The 13832-nt window shown below is 35.2% G+C and overlaps 2 long non-coding RNA genes across 4 annotated transcripts; one reads left to right on the top strand and one right to left on the bottom strand.

Annotated features, from left to right (window-relative positions):
- Positions 1-6100: 6100 nt before the first annotated feature.
- Positions 6101-6694, bottom strand: LOC124459766. The gene is made up of 2 exons (XR_006953785.1): positions 6541-6694; positions 6101-6480 (listed from the first exon to the last, which is right to left on the bottom strand). It is a non-coding gene; the product is annotated as an uncharacterized LOC124459766 (long non-coding RNA).
- A 5011-nt stretch (positions 6695-11705) lies between these two features.
- Positions 11706-12753, top strand: LOC111519483. 3 transcript variants are annotated; one of them, XR_002724390.2, is made up of 3 exons: positions 12010-12120; positions 12179-12270; positions 12355-12753. It is a non-coding gene; the product is annotated as an uncharacterized LOC111519483 (long non-coding RNA). The 3 variants fall into 3 exon arrangements; XR_006953783.1 differs by having other exon boundaries at positions 11706-12270; XR_006953784.1 differs by having other exon boundaries at positions 11706-12275.
- Positions 12754-13832: the final 1079 nt, after the last annotated feature.

The following is a 13832-nucleotide window of genomic DNA, read 5'->3' as shown; positions in this document are numbered from 1 at the left end:
AAAATTAAAAAGCTAAAAGAGGCTGCCAGAAAGGTTTCCTTTCAAATTGTCCGCAAGTTTCGGTGGAAAAGTCAAAACCAATGAAATGCCAAGCAACTGACATCCTCTCATCGAATGACTGACGGCCTAAGCGGAGTTGCTTTAGCACCATTTCCTAGCCACACAATGAAGGACATGCAAGTCCGTGTATTGTGTGTGTGCGTTTGTGATGGTGTGCGTGATCCGATAGACCGACATTTTGTTTGGTGAAATCGTAGCTGAGAGGCGAAAAAGGCAAAACGTCCTGCTGCCTGTGAGGGAACTTCAATTGATGTTGCCTGTAATAGGCAAGGTGAAGAAGAAGAAGAAGTTGAAGCAGTCTACTAGGAGAACTTTGTCCTGGGCGGTGAGGTCGGGCTGTCAGTCACTTTAGTGTTGTCACTTCAGAGAGCGCGGGGCAATTGACTGTAAGTAGTCAGAAGCAGGACTTGGACGGTCTTCTGCAGCAGCTTGCAAGGCATTTGGATTAGAAGTGTTTATGCAAATGCGGACAACTTTGAGTGATTGCTACTTGCCAGGCAAGCAGATACACAGCACAGAGGGGCCACGGGCCACAAGACAGACGGGAACTTGATGTGACACAGACACACAACCTGGTGTTGTCTTTTTGGCCAAGAAGTGGCAGCAACAAAATTGATTCTAAATGGTTTACTTTAACAGATTGAAAGACCTTTTCTTTTTTTGTTTCGTGGCGTTGTTTTTAGCGTGTGTATGTCGAAATAATTTGCATTCACTTAACACTTAACATACCAAACACACAAAAAATATGCGGAGGACGGGAAATATATTTCTCAATTATTTCAATTGTCATTTAAACAATTCTCTGGAATTTTGTATGCCATACAAAAAGTTATAAAAGCTACCAATTCCGCTCTTTTATTTGCGGTTATCCAATTTTGGTTGAAATTCCAATTAATTTCTCACACATTTTTTAAGTGGTATTTTGTATTTATTTTTTTTTTTTTGCTTTTATCTGCAACACCATTTCCGTTCTGACTGCAACAAATGATGAAAACAATGTTAATTCGCATTGTGCATTTTACAATTGTTTACACTGACATGTAAAATGGATTCAAGTGCCGTTCTCGGTTTTTATTTTTCCCAGCATTGTTCAATTATAAATGAACGCATTAATGACTTAATTCCAGTTCAGCCCTCTACAGGGATTTATGTTACTTTGGTCGATTGCCGTTGGGCTATTGGTAGGAAACAAAGTTTTGAGTAGATAACCTTAAAAACGCAAAAATCAAAACGAAACCAAATGCTTGACACACTTCCTTGCACAGAGTGCAAAAGAAATCTTTGCTACAACATAGCCAAGCCGCAACAATGAAAGTCCTTGGCAAAAGTATTTCACTTTCTCACCGCAGACTCGCTTCGACTCTTGGCCAGATTCCGAGTAAGTAATTGCTGCAGTTCTCGATTCTCTCCAGTTTTTGCCGTTGCTGCCGTTGCTGCCGTTGCTGTTGCCGTTCGGGTTCGCTTAATTGTCTACAGTTTTGCTTTCAGCAAACTAGCAAAAGTTTTCCATCGCCTATTTCCTTTTCCCCTTACACTCATTTTTTCAATCTTTTTTTTTGTAGGTTTTCCTTTTCTTTCTTCTTTTTCTGGTTTCGTTTTGCATTGTTGTGCTGTCTGAGCCTTTAAAGCCAAAAGCAAATCAATTAAACTACGCCCAAACCGCAAACAGAGAGGCAAGTCAAGAAGCGGAAATCTATTGAATGACTAGAAGAGAATGGGCGGTTTTTGCGGTAAGTTAATTTGATCTTAAACAAAAAGCAAAAGAGTCCAATTACACTTTTAAAAGGCACAATAGAAAATCATAACTTAAGATAGTCAGTAATACTAAATTGTGCTCTAAATTAAACTAGTTGAAGTTCTTGAAAAACTGTTTATAATCAATCAAGATGATTGCTTTATCGATTTGGTTTGAAAAATCAAATAGAATACAATTCATTACAATCGTCTCTGACTGCAATACGCCAATCAACCTCAGGCGTTGGCAATTTTCTTCTACACGAATACATATATTAAGGCCTCAGCTGCAGGCGATGAGTTCGAGTCAGAACATTCGGACAGTTGAAAAGTTGCATAGTTAAATGGGCGGAGAATAAGGTTATGTGGGCGGTACACAGGCAATCATGGCCAGCTGATGTCGTCAACGACGACAACGACGACAACGACGACGACGACGACGTTATCGTTGCTGATTAATTTATGCCAATATGCAATTTTCACACCAACGAGCAACGAGCCACTGCAATAACAGTTCAAGCGCATAATTGCATGGGTCTGGCTCTTATTTATGGCATCGACTGCTGCATTGTTTCTGCTGTTGGCCCTGAGGCAAATTAAGACTAAAAGGAGTATAAAAAACTGAATGCCAACGTTATGGAAAATGCCTTTGAGTGCTAAAGGGCGCTGAGGTCATAAATTGAGCTGTCAGCTGGCAAATAAGTTTTAATAATTTTATTAAAAAAAAAACCTCAACACACTTACACTCACACACAATAACTTCCTATACTCGTATACGTATCAGGGGAATGAAAAGCTTTTCATTAAATTCACATTTCACTTAGTTTCAGCTTGCCTTGGCCTTTGATTAGGTTGAATGAAAAACCATAGCATACATTTCAGGGCATTTCCTGCTGGCTGTCAAATTGCTCAACCTCTCTTGTGCGCTGTTTCTTTTTCTTGCCTGTCAACCACAAAGTATATACACCCTCCCCACACACACACACACATACACACACACAAAAAAATGAATGAAAGCGTTGGACAATTTGCCATCCGCTGGATTAGATTTGCTGACTGGAGGGCAATCAATGTCAGTTTTTGACTCACGTCCTCTGATGGATTGCCAGGCAAACTGTATGTGAGATGCACAGTTGAAGAGTTGAACCTGAAGTTTGAAATTGTTTAATAAGCTAAGCGTTGCTCAATTTTGACAGGTGGCAAGTAGCGGCGGCAACAAAAGTGTTCCAACTAAATGGATCAAATATTAAACAAATTGCATACAAAATTACTCTTTAACAGCTATTTGACCCAACATGGTTTGGTTTAAGGAGTCATTTTCCTTAATAAATGACCATAATTTTGTTAATAAGCACAGTTGTTAGTTTACTGAAAATGTTTTCAAACTCAGGCATAATAGGGTTAATAACTAGATATGCATAACATATGATAGCCATTTTATTTTTCATTGGATTACCTCATCTGAACACATGTAATCCATATGATGTAACCATAATTACACACAAAAAGGTTTGCTTTTTTTGTTGGCATCATTAGAAAGGTCCGTCAGTGTTCAGTTGTTGATACTGAAACATTATATTTGTCTCAAGTCTGCAGTAGTCTCCCAATTGTCAGTGTTTTCATTCCGAGGCTAAGTAAAAAGCTCAGTGTAGAGCTTTATCTAGTCCTATTTACTCACATTTCCATGTTGTTTTTCCATTAGCCCAACAACTGTCCTTGGCCTTTTAAGTTTGCCTTGTACCTGAACTTTTTGTCAGTTTCTGCCGTTTTTCGGTCGTTTTAGTTTTGTACATGTGAGTGTGTGTGTGTGCTTTTGCTTTTTTTTTTGTTGACCGTCTTGACATAAATTCTAACTAACATCTACGTAAGGGGATAAAGAGGCAAATATTTATAACACCTTAATGGCTAATGAGTAAAACGTGCCACATACACATGCCACGTCGCCTCATCGTAATACATACGATGCTAAGGAAATTTTCTTGAAAACACAAAAAGAGAACATGAATATGCAAAAACACGAAGCAAATACATTAATTAAATTTTTTGTTCGGCCACCCCGTTGTCCCAATCAACTGCCGCCCACTAATACCAGCAGCCTTGAGAGGACAGCCAACTGCCGTGGGAGTTGAACGGTAACTGATATTTATGTATAACAAAGGAACGAAATAAACAAAATTCATATGGCCATGTGTGTGGCTGATTTCTGATTGAGAAATATTATACAATAACATACAAACATAATCATACATACATATAGCATAAACAGTGGCTGCAACCAGCAAAAGAAATTCAAATGCCATAAGCGCTTTTTGCATTATTTATCAGCATAAAAACCAACTAATAAAACCTCATCAAAATGCCAACAACAAAGCGACAAGAAAGTACGAAAGCACAGACATTACGAAAGACAGTCGGTGAGAGAAAAAGGGAGAATCACAAACAATATTGCGGCGATATTACAAAACAAAAGATAATAATATAATGAGCACAAAGAGGGACAAGTAAGGCAAGGCAAGGCGGTAGGCAGCCAGAATTCAAATATGTGCGATAAACAGCCTTCATTAAATATTAAAGCGCTAATGGAAAAGGAATACGCTTCAGCCTTTGAATAAAGCAAAGCCATGAAAAGGCAGTGAAATAAACTCTAAAGTACCCTCTAATAATAAGGTGAAATTTATTAATCATCAATATTATTTCTTTTGCCTAGGATTGATAAACTTAAATTCTAAAAGAAATAGTAAAAAAATTTTAGTCTCCTTAGAGACTTTCTTTTATTTATCACCTTTTATATATTGTGTGATTGATTTCGACAAAAAAAAACTGGGTATACAAAAAGAAAAGCCATCCTAAAGAACAAAATAATCATAAAATAATCAGAAGTTAGAAGGAGAAGAAATCATTAAATTGCTTGTGGTTTGCGGTTGGCTCAAACTCAAATTAAAACTCAAACTACAAACAAATTAACAAAGGCAGGATTAAAGGATAACCCTTCCTTTGCCCCATAGGGTAACATAACCACATATTTTCTCAGCCTTTCCAATGAAACCTTGTCATCTTACACCATGAATTGTGTCGTCGGCGTTTCCATGTACCTTTTCTTTTTTTTTTGCTTTGTATTCTTTGCTATATTCTGGCATTTCTGTTGTGCCTCGCGACTCGAGGGAAATTTTCACAGTATTTTGATTTTTGTTTTCTGTTTAATTTCAACTTATTTTATTTGACGCTTTATTATGCAAGCCATATGTGGAAAAGGTTGCCCCACAACTGGCGTACAACGTGGGGCCACAAAGTTAGCGAGTATATGTGTGTGAGTGTGTCTGTGTGTGCGTGTGCGTGTGTGCATGCCTTGGGGAGGACATTTTTACATTCAGTTGCCTTTCCCGTCTTTCCTCAAACTCACTTTGTGTGTTTACTTGGTTTTTTGGCTAATTTTACGCTTTTCTAATTCAATATTATACCATATTATTACATTTTGAGGTTATGCGAGCTTATGTTTTTGGGGTTAACATGCTTTTATATTGCGGTTTGCGTTTAAATAAAACAAAAGAAAATGATACGTAGCATTTGTGTATGATAATGTTTCTGCTTTCAGCAAGCATTGAATAAAAGTTACATTTGGAGTTTGATATTGCCGATACTTACTCTATTGGTAGGCTATTGAAAAACTCAAAGTTTTAGTTTTTTTACAATTATTCATTATATTTTTATGAGGAATAGTAATATTAGGCTAAAGTTTCAATCCAATCCCAATTCAATCCATAACTTGTACGACTTCATACAATTGTTGTAACTTTTTCCTTTTGCTTGATCGAACACTATCAACTCGAATGATATTAAATAGATATATTGTGAAAATAAATAAGCAAAATGGCATATTGCTAACCCATGTGGTAAGCTTATTTCCAGACATGGCAGATTGTTGCAGATTTGGTTTAAAGTAGTCATCATCAATTGTCGTCATCATCAGCTGCAATTTCAAATTATGCACACAAATCTGAAATTTTTAGCAACCTCAGCGTAAACTATCTGCATGCGAAATCAAGTGCATCAATTGGCAGTAAAGGGACAGGTGACAGCAGGTAAACCAGAGTGTGATAAAAACCGCGAATTTCTGTCTCGCTCTCGCTAAACCGAAATTCAGTTTCTAAATGTAATTGCAAACAAAAATTTTACGGTCTTTTGCACAGGGCCAACTAAATTATAGATGGACCGCATTTGAAATTGTGATAGAGAGATTTGGTTTTGTGTTATCGTTGGTTTAGTCAACTCCATTTTGTTTTTAGGGACCATTTCAACAAGGACAGAATAAGTTTCAGTTTTCCATCACTCTCATACCCATATCAATGGCCCTTCCCTTTTTTTTTGGGAGGGGGTGTTTGGGGGAATGGGGTGCGAGTAAGCTTTATTTATGCCATGAATAAATGCAAATTTTGCCAACACCGTAGCAGATTTTGAAACACGAGAGCAAGTCCTGGTTATATCCTGGCATCCATAGCTCGCGTGTCCTTTGCATAATAATAACTTGTAAATGTCATGTAGAGTGTGTCTGTGTGTGTGTGTGCATATGTGTGTGTGTGTGTTTCCCCATTCTCAACTGCTCTGGCCTTTTTTGCTTTAAGCTTCGGGCGTGCGACGTATGCGAATTAGCATTTAATATGTGCCATAAGGCCATCTGCATTAAAATTGCTAATATGAAAGCAATCTTTTAGTTATTTATATTATAAAAAAGAAAAGCAAATGACTTACTTATTAGTCGGCATTGCAATCTTTCAAGTGAAAACGCTTACGGCATTAGCACACAAATTGATATCGAGTAGGGAACAAGGAACAAGTCAAAAAAAGTAGAAAAAATTGACACAAGAGCCAATATCTACACACTCACTTCTCTTCCTCTCGCTTGTTTTTTTATCTGTTTGCCAAGCCATTAGGAAAAGCTCTCTACGAACTGTAATTAGTTACATACACGCCATCTAATTGACTGAAAAGGAGGGGGAAAAATTGATTTATTTGCTTTGGCACAAGGTCGTTTCGTTGTGCAATGGAAAAAGTTAAACATGACATCTGATAGACTAAGAAAACTAGGCTAAGAAAGGAAAATTAATATACTATTACATCCTCCAAATAAGAGGTAACAATCACTTCAAGCAAAGATTTTTAATCCTTCTCGTTGGAAATGTTAGTAAACAGACTTTTTTTGAACCCATTGAGCCCAATATTATCCCCACGGCTCAGAAACTGAACTCAAAGTTATAAGGGCTAAATAATTAGTCTACGATGTCATATCCTGACTTTACAGTTATCGAAGCCTATTAACTAGCAGCTGCAATATACAAGCAAGAATACAAATTGAAGATCCAAAACAGTAATAATTCTTACATCTTTGTAGATGAAAGTGCCAACAAGTCTAATAAAGTGGACTTTCATTCTTTGCTTTAACAAGAATATTTATTTCTTTTTTTTTTTTATTTAAACTTTTGTTTACCTTTTTTTATTTTCACAAGAATGTACATTATGTGAAACTTTTCGTAGCAACTGTAACTATGGAAAATATTTTCGCATGTGCAATTTGCTTTAGCAATTTGTCTCTTCTCACTAATTCGTTAAAGCCAATTCTCGTTTTCTGAATTGGCAAGCATTTCGGCTTGTGATGCTTGTGCCTTCGTTTCTTTTTTTTTGCTTTAACCACTTGTGGGCCATACGTTTTTGCCAACACAAAAGCGAGTTGGTTGTGGAATAAAAGCCATTTGAAAACTATTACGCCCATGAGATTCATTCAAGTAGTGCGGCATTTATAACTCAAATGTTGCCCAAGTAGCAAGGCAAACAAAACAGCAAAAAAAAACCATAAAAGAGGGGTAAAGAAAAGAATGAAAAAGCCTAAAGAGAAAGAAACCAAATCAGTAGTTGAACTTGGTAAAAAGAAGCTAAGCAATAGAGACTGAGATGATGTGCTCACTGAGAGTCATAGCAACTGTGAAAGGAACAATATAGTACCTATATATATAGGTTATATGTATAACCTTTTCTAATTATTAATGACCACCAATCTGTGGAGATATAAACAGGTTGTTGACATTTGCTTTTAATTTTAATGGTGTCTTTAGTTTAGTTTTAGATTCTCGATTTGAATTCATATAAAATATATACTGACATATCGTTTTTATTTGATAAGTTTTGCTCATCTCTAACCATACATAAGCCAGAATACTGAAAGAATCGAGCAGGAAGAATCATTGCAAAAACGGCAACACAAAATGGCCTTTTCTATGCTTGCTTTTTATTAGAATGTGTCCATGGAGACGTGGGCGCCAGCCATTGTCTGGCCTTTTGTGTGAATCTCCTCAAGTACATACATACATACATATAAACATAGATAAATGTCAAAGTATGTGTGTGTGTGTGTGTGTATGAGTGTGTGAGTGCGTGTGCTGTATATTTCTTAGCACGTAGTTATCTTCATAGACAAATAACTAGAGCAATATATAAAACAAAAGAGAAGCAAGCTAAACAAAATATTTTAGTTGTCATACAACTTGTATATGTATGTATATGTGTACGCATTATAAATTTCTGACAGATCCTGCCAGGATCCATTGCATTAATTACTTAAACAAGTAATTACCCAAAAGTGGAGAATCTAGAAATGTAAAATAACTGAAAGTTAACCCTAAGTATTTGTCATTGATAACATTAATCGATCACTTTTCTAATTTTTAGTATTGATAACTTTAATCAATCAAAACAAAACGAAAATTCAAATCATAGATGTATAAACAAATATTTTGAATAAAAAGAGAATTCATTAAATGAATGATTCATCCAAATGGAGGCTGATCGGTTGGTCGGTATCTTCTATTTTGAAGTTTACTAACATCCCAGCCCTTTTTGCCATTCTGCTGAGGTGCGCGAGTTGTGGTTGTTGTTGATGGCCTCCGATTTGGTGGTTGAGCCAATAGGATAAGGCCAATGATCAAGAAATTGATCTTGACAAACCAAGAGCCGGAAATTTTCATTTCGAATGATCTGATGAAACAATAAAATGTTACAAGACTATTTATACGAAAACCTAAGGCGAACTAATTACTAATTCTTTATTCACACTTAATTAATCCACACTTAATCAAATTACAATGAAATCAAAAGGTCTGCTAATTGAAGATTTATATAATATAATATAAATAACAATATACCTTCTGGCATATCGGTACGATGGATAATTCATGGATATCAATGAAAAAGGATCCAAGACGTTTGAACGATAGGAAAAGCTAAATACATAAAATTTATTATTGAAGCGGATCCTGTCACTTAATAGCCTTTTAAAATTAATAGAAACTTGGAAAATTAACTTTCAATTCTCTAGTAATTACCTAGTCACATTTATGTTGGATAATGATTTCACTCTTAAAACGAAAAATTAACAATTAAAGTAAAGTTTAGTCTTTAAACGTCAGAACAAATCCAATTTCAATCAAGTTCTACATGGTAAGACCTCTAATATTTTATAAATTCAATTCATATTAACTTAGGTATTATTTTGTACATTTTGAATTAAACGCTGTGTATTGGAGTTCTTGATGTCTTTATTTATTTATTCATTTCATATTTATCCACTTGGCCTAACAGTTGGATTCGAAACCAAAGTCAATGTGCGGAAAGGCCTCCTAGTTGGGGGTCTTCCAGCCGCAATGGCGAGCAAACTGGCAATAAAGATTGAAATGGTGAAGAAATTCATCTTGATTAGACTGGTGAAATATAAGTTGAATTCAAAACTATTTATAGCTAAATTTGGGTTTGGTCTAATCTAGCAAAACATTTGCATTATTCACAATTATGAAACTCAAGTGACTTTTCAAGCTTTAACAACCAATCATACGGTTTCTAATGATTTAATATTACGGTGAAAAGATTCAAAGATTTGATAAGAACAGGGTCTGACTAATTTTAATAAGTAGATTACCAAATCATTTCCAATTGCATTATGTACGTTTATTAATTCTAAGCTTGAAAAATGTGGGTCAACCTTACCAAATTGCGATTTGAAAGTGGCATAAAAGAATACTATAATTTTTTAACCACTTTGACTAATCATTTTCACTAAATAAAAGCTTGAACACCTTGATACGTAGACTAGCTGCCTATCATTATGAAAATGAAAAACAAAATTGTAATAGAATTACTATGAAATAAATTTATTAAATTGCAAATAAATACAAAAAAATGTTATTTAAAAAATAATTATAATTTTTATCAGTCTAAAACTGCATTTTACAATTAGTTTGTGTTTATGTATCATCGCAGTAAATAGTGGACGACGAAATAGACAACTAGAAGATGGCAGATTAGCATTTTGTTCAATAATTACCATGCATAAGTAAAATGAAGTAAGTACGAGACGACTGTCTCGCCGACTTCGGTATACCATCCACTAGGTGAACACGTATTTTAAATTTCGAACACCAAATTTATGTCTACTAAATTCGTTTTACATGTGTCACTCACTCTCGCTCACTCTCTCACAAAAACAAACGAGCACTCTAGCGCCGCCACTACGGGCCTACGACCACTTCCCCCCTTTGGACCGCCTAGTAAAATTCGTTTTAGGTTGGTAGATAGAACTGTGTTCGATAGTCCAAAAATTGAGACGGGCAATCAGTTTTTTCTAGATTATGAAGGCGAAAGTGGTCGTGATAAAAATTTTAAATATTATTAATCTGTACGCATACCAAACAAATTTTCTTACCAAATTTGGTGGTTCTAGCTTTGTTGGTTTTCGCACTCCAAGTTTGGTATCAATAGCTAGTATAGTCTTTGAGAGAATCAGTTTTATGTAATTTGGGGGGCGTGGCAAAAATTTGAAATAAACTTAAATAACGTAGATATTACAGGAGTCTAAGTACCAAATTTGGTGACTCTAGCTTTTATAGTCTCCGAGATCTACGTGTTCATAAGGACAGACGAACGGACATATCTAGATCAACTCAGCTGTTGATCCTGATCAAGAATATACATATATACTTTATGGGGTCAAAAATGCTTCCTTCTGCCTGTTTCGTACATTTTGGTGACTTTAATATACCATTTCACCCTGGTATGGTATAAAAAGTCATATAACGATCGATGCTAGTCAAGTAAAAATGAAATAGACAGATTTCTAAATTATCCTTTTTTTTATTCAAATTAATCCCTCAACATCTCGATTTCCATTAGTTTGAATGTGAGAGCGTGTTGGCCGCTGGGTGGTTGTCGTATTTCGAACAGGTGGAGCCGGACGTCGAGCCAACAGAATAAGGACAATGATGAGGAAATTCACATTGAATATCGAAACAGATAAGAAGTTCATGTTGATTGCACTGTTGAAATACAAGTTAAGTGCAACACTATTTATATCAAAATTGTGTTTCGTTTTAGAGTAGATTAGATTTAGATTTAGATTATTCACATTTATGTAATTTAAGCGTAACGTCATGCTTTGGGTACTAATTGCTTTCAGCAGCAGACTTCTTGCCAATATTAAATTGGTTTTATACGTTATCCATTTCTTCAAATGCAGAAGCAATTCTTTAAAGCCATCTTCTTTAGATTAGATTGTTGTACTTGTTGGATCAAAACTAAGATAATGATATTCAGAAGAACCAACTAATGTGTTCAACTATTGACTAGGAAGTAGGAAGAACAGATAACAAAAGCAGAATGATTTACTCAGTAGATTCAATAAACTGTTATCGATCACATGTTGTTGTACTACATACAGGAAAAATGATTATAAATGGGACTTTATATATACATATATTCGATATATTTTTATTATAAGAAAGGTAATTTTCCATGTTATTGATTAGGCGGATTTCCATGATGCAATAGGTACCAACTCGGACCCTTTCCATTAGTTTCACGGTGAGAGCGTGTTGTCGTTTGGCTGACAGTCGATCTACGTGGACTTGGTGGAGCAGGACGCTGAGCCATTAGGATAATGACAAGAAGAAGAAAATTCAGACTGAAGGTGGAGATGCTAAAGTAAACCATTTTGAATAAATACTGAGGAATCCAGGGGAAAAATACGAAATTATTTATAACAAAATTGTATTCTTTAGTGTAATCAAATAGGATTATTTACCAAAGCATTTAAAATCGCATTATCTCCACTTGCACAATTTACGCCCATTAGAAAATATTTGCAGAAGCGTGAAATTAATAATTTATAATTAGTGGTAAATTTTGTAAGTGAATCAAAAGGAACAAATTTAATTAAATATAGCATCATGGAGGGATTTCTTGGTTTCCAATATCTTAAACTTCCTGTAAAAGAGTGGACCAGTTTCAAAAGTAAAAGCCTTTTTATTCGAGCATTCATTATTCATAAAGATTTTTTGTTTTATGGAAGGTGGTAGCAGTTCATAAAGATCGAATAGGACAGGACATTGAGCCATAAGGATAATGACTACAAAAAGAACATTCAGACAGAAGATGGAGATGGTAAAGTAAACTTATTTGAATGAATTTTCGGGAAACGAGATGTATGCACGGTAATTTGTTACAAAATTGAATTTTTTATTGCAGACAAATTGAATTATTACCAAATCATTTACAAATGCAGTAACCTTAAGATTGGGTTGGTAACGCCGAATGGCCAGACCACCTCAGAACAGCTGTTAAACAACGACGTGGCAAGCGATCCATAAGAGTCGAGGTGGCAGCGACCCACAAGATAACGACGTGGCAACGCTACTACGAGACGACGACGAAGAACACCTTTTAGAACGAGCCCACAACGAGAAAACGTCTATATAAAGAAGTAAAGAAGAAGTTCAGAAGTTCAAAGACGAATGAGAAACGACGCTCTCATTAAAAACCTAGAGACGAAACAATTACCATTCAATGCAATCCTTTTGTATAGTTACTAAAACCTAATTATAATCTAAAATACTTAAAACGTATCACCATATAACTAAATACAAATCTAAACTGGACTACTTATTTGTACGGAATCGGAACCCAGTCCCACATTTACATGTATCTTACTAAAGAAGCTATAACATTCTAAATTTTTATGTTACTCTAGTAAAAATTTAGTTACTCTAGGCAGCCTTTAGTTTCCCAAAATTTCGATTAAACAAAAAAAAAAAGACTTTACCGTATGATTCTATTCAGAAATTTTTACTCGATACAAGAACGTTTTAAAGATATATTTGTATATATTTTTGCTTCTTTTGTTTGCTGTCTGCTCATAAATATGATGAACTAATTAATTTTCATTATCAACAGAAGCTGAAAACAGCTGCCGGGCAAGTTATTTGTTGTCCACATCTCTCACTGTCTTTGTGCCTATCCATTTTTCTTGGAATAATATTTATTAACTGTCGCAAGGCAACGCTTAAAGCTATTTGCCAGTTTTAACTAAACATTTAACATTGAATTGTTTATATTAAAATTTCCCCCCTCAAACTCAAAAATATTGGCTTGACTGCAGTTCTGGTTCTGGTTTAAACTAATGCAAAAATTTATTGTGACTTTTAGCACTGCCGACAACAGATGCTGCACATTATATAGAGTGTGACTATGGAGTAACAGAGTAAAAAAATAAAAAGAGGAACCCCGAAAAAATACACATGTGTCTCCTGGTAGAGTTTTATCTGCTACACTGCACGCTTCACATTTGCATATTTTGTGAACACATCCAGCAGGAGCAGGAGGAAACACAGACGGAGCATCAGTTCAGTTCCTTTATTATTCTTGCCCTTTTTTATTTTATTTTATTAATGTGAAAAATGTAATTTCAAGCATTTGCAAGCAACTGCATATGAAGCGAGTTGCCTCTCCCCAATGGGCAAAAAGTCACAAGCGAAAAATTCGGCATGTGGAAAATTTGCAAAAGGAAGAAAACCAAAGGCCTCGTGAGTTTTTCTCAGCTGCAAATAAGTAGAAAATTCAATAAAAGTCCACTATAAACAAATTTCATTTGAAGTAAAAAGCATAGAATAATCTAATCTTTCACAAAATCCTTTTACCTAACGAATGCAAATAATTTGTCATTGCTG

Source organism: Drosophila willistoni, chromosome 3R, assembly GCF_018902025.1.
Source record: "Drosophila willistoni isolate 14030-0811.24 chromosome 3R, UCI_dwil_1.1, whole genome shotgun sequence".
In the NCBI taxonomy this organism is placed as follows: Eukaryota; Metazoa; Arthropoda; class Insecta; order Diptera; family Drosophilidae; genus Drosophila; species Drosophila willistoni.
Note: the sequence above shows the minus strand (reverse complement) of the source record. Positions and strands in the feature narration are given on the sequence as shown.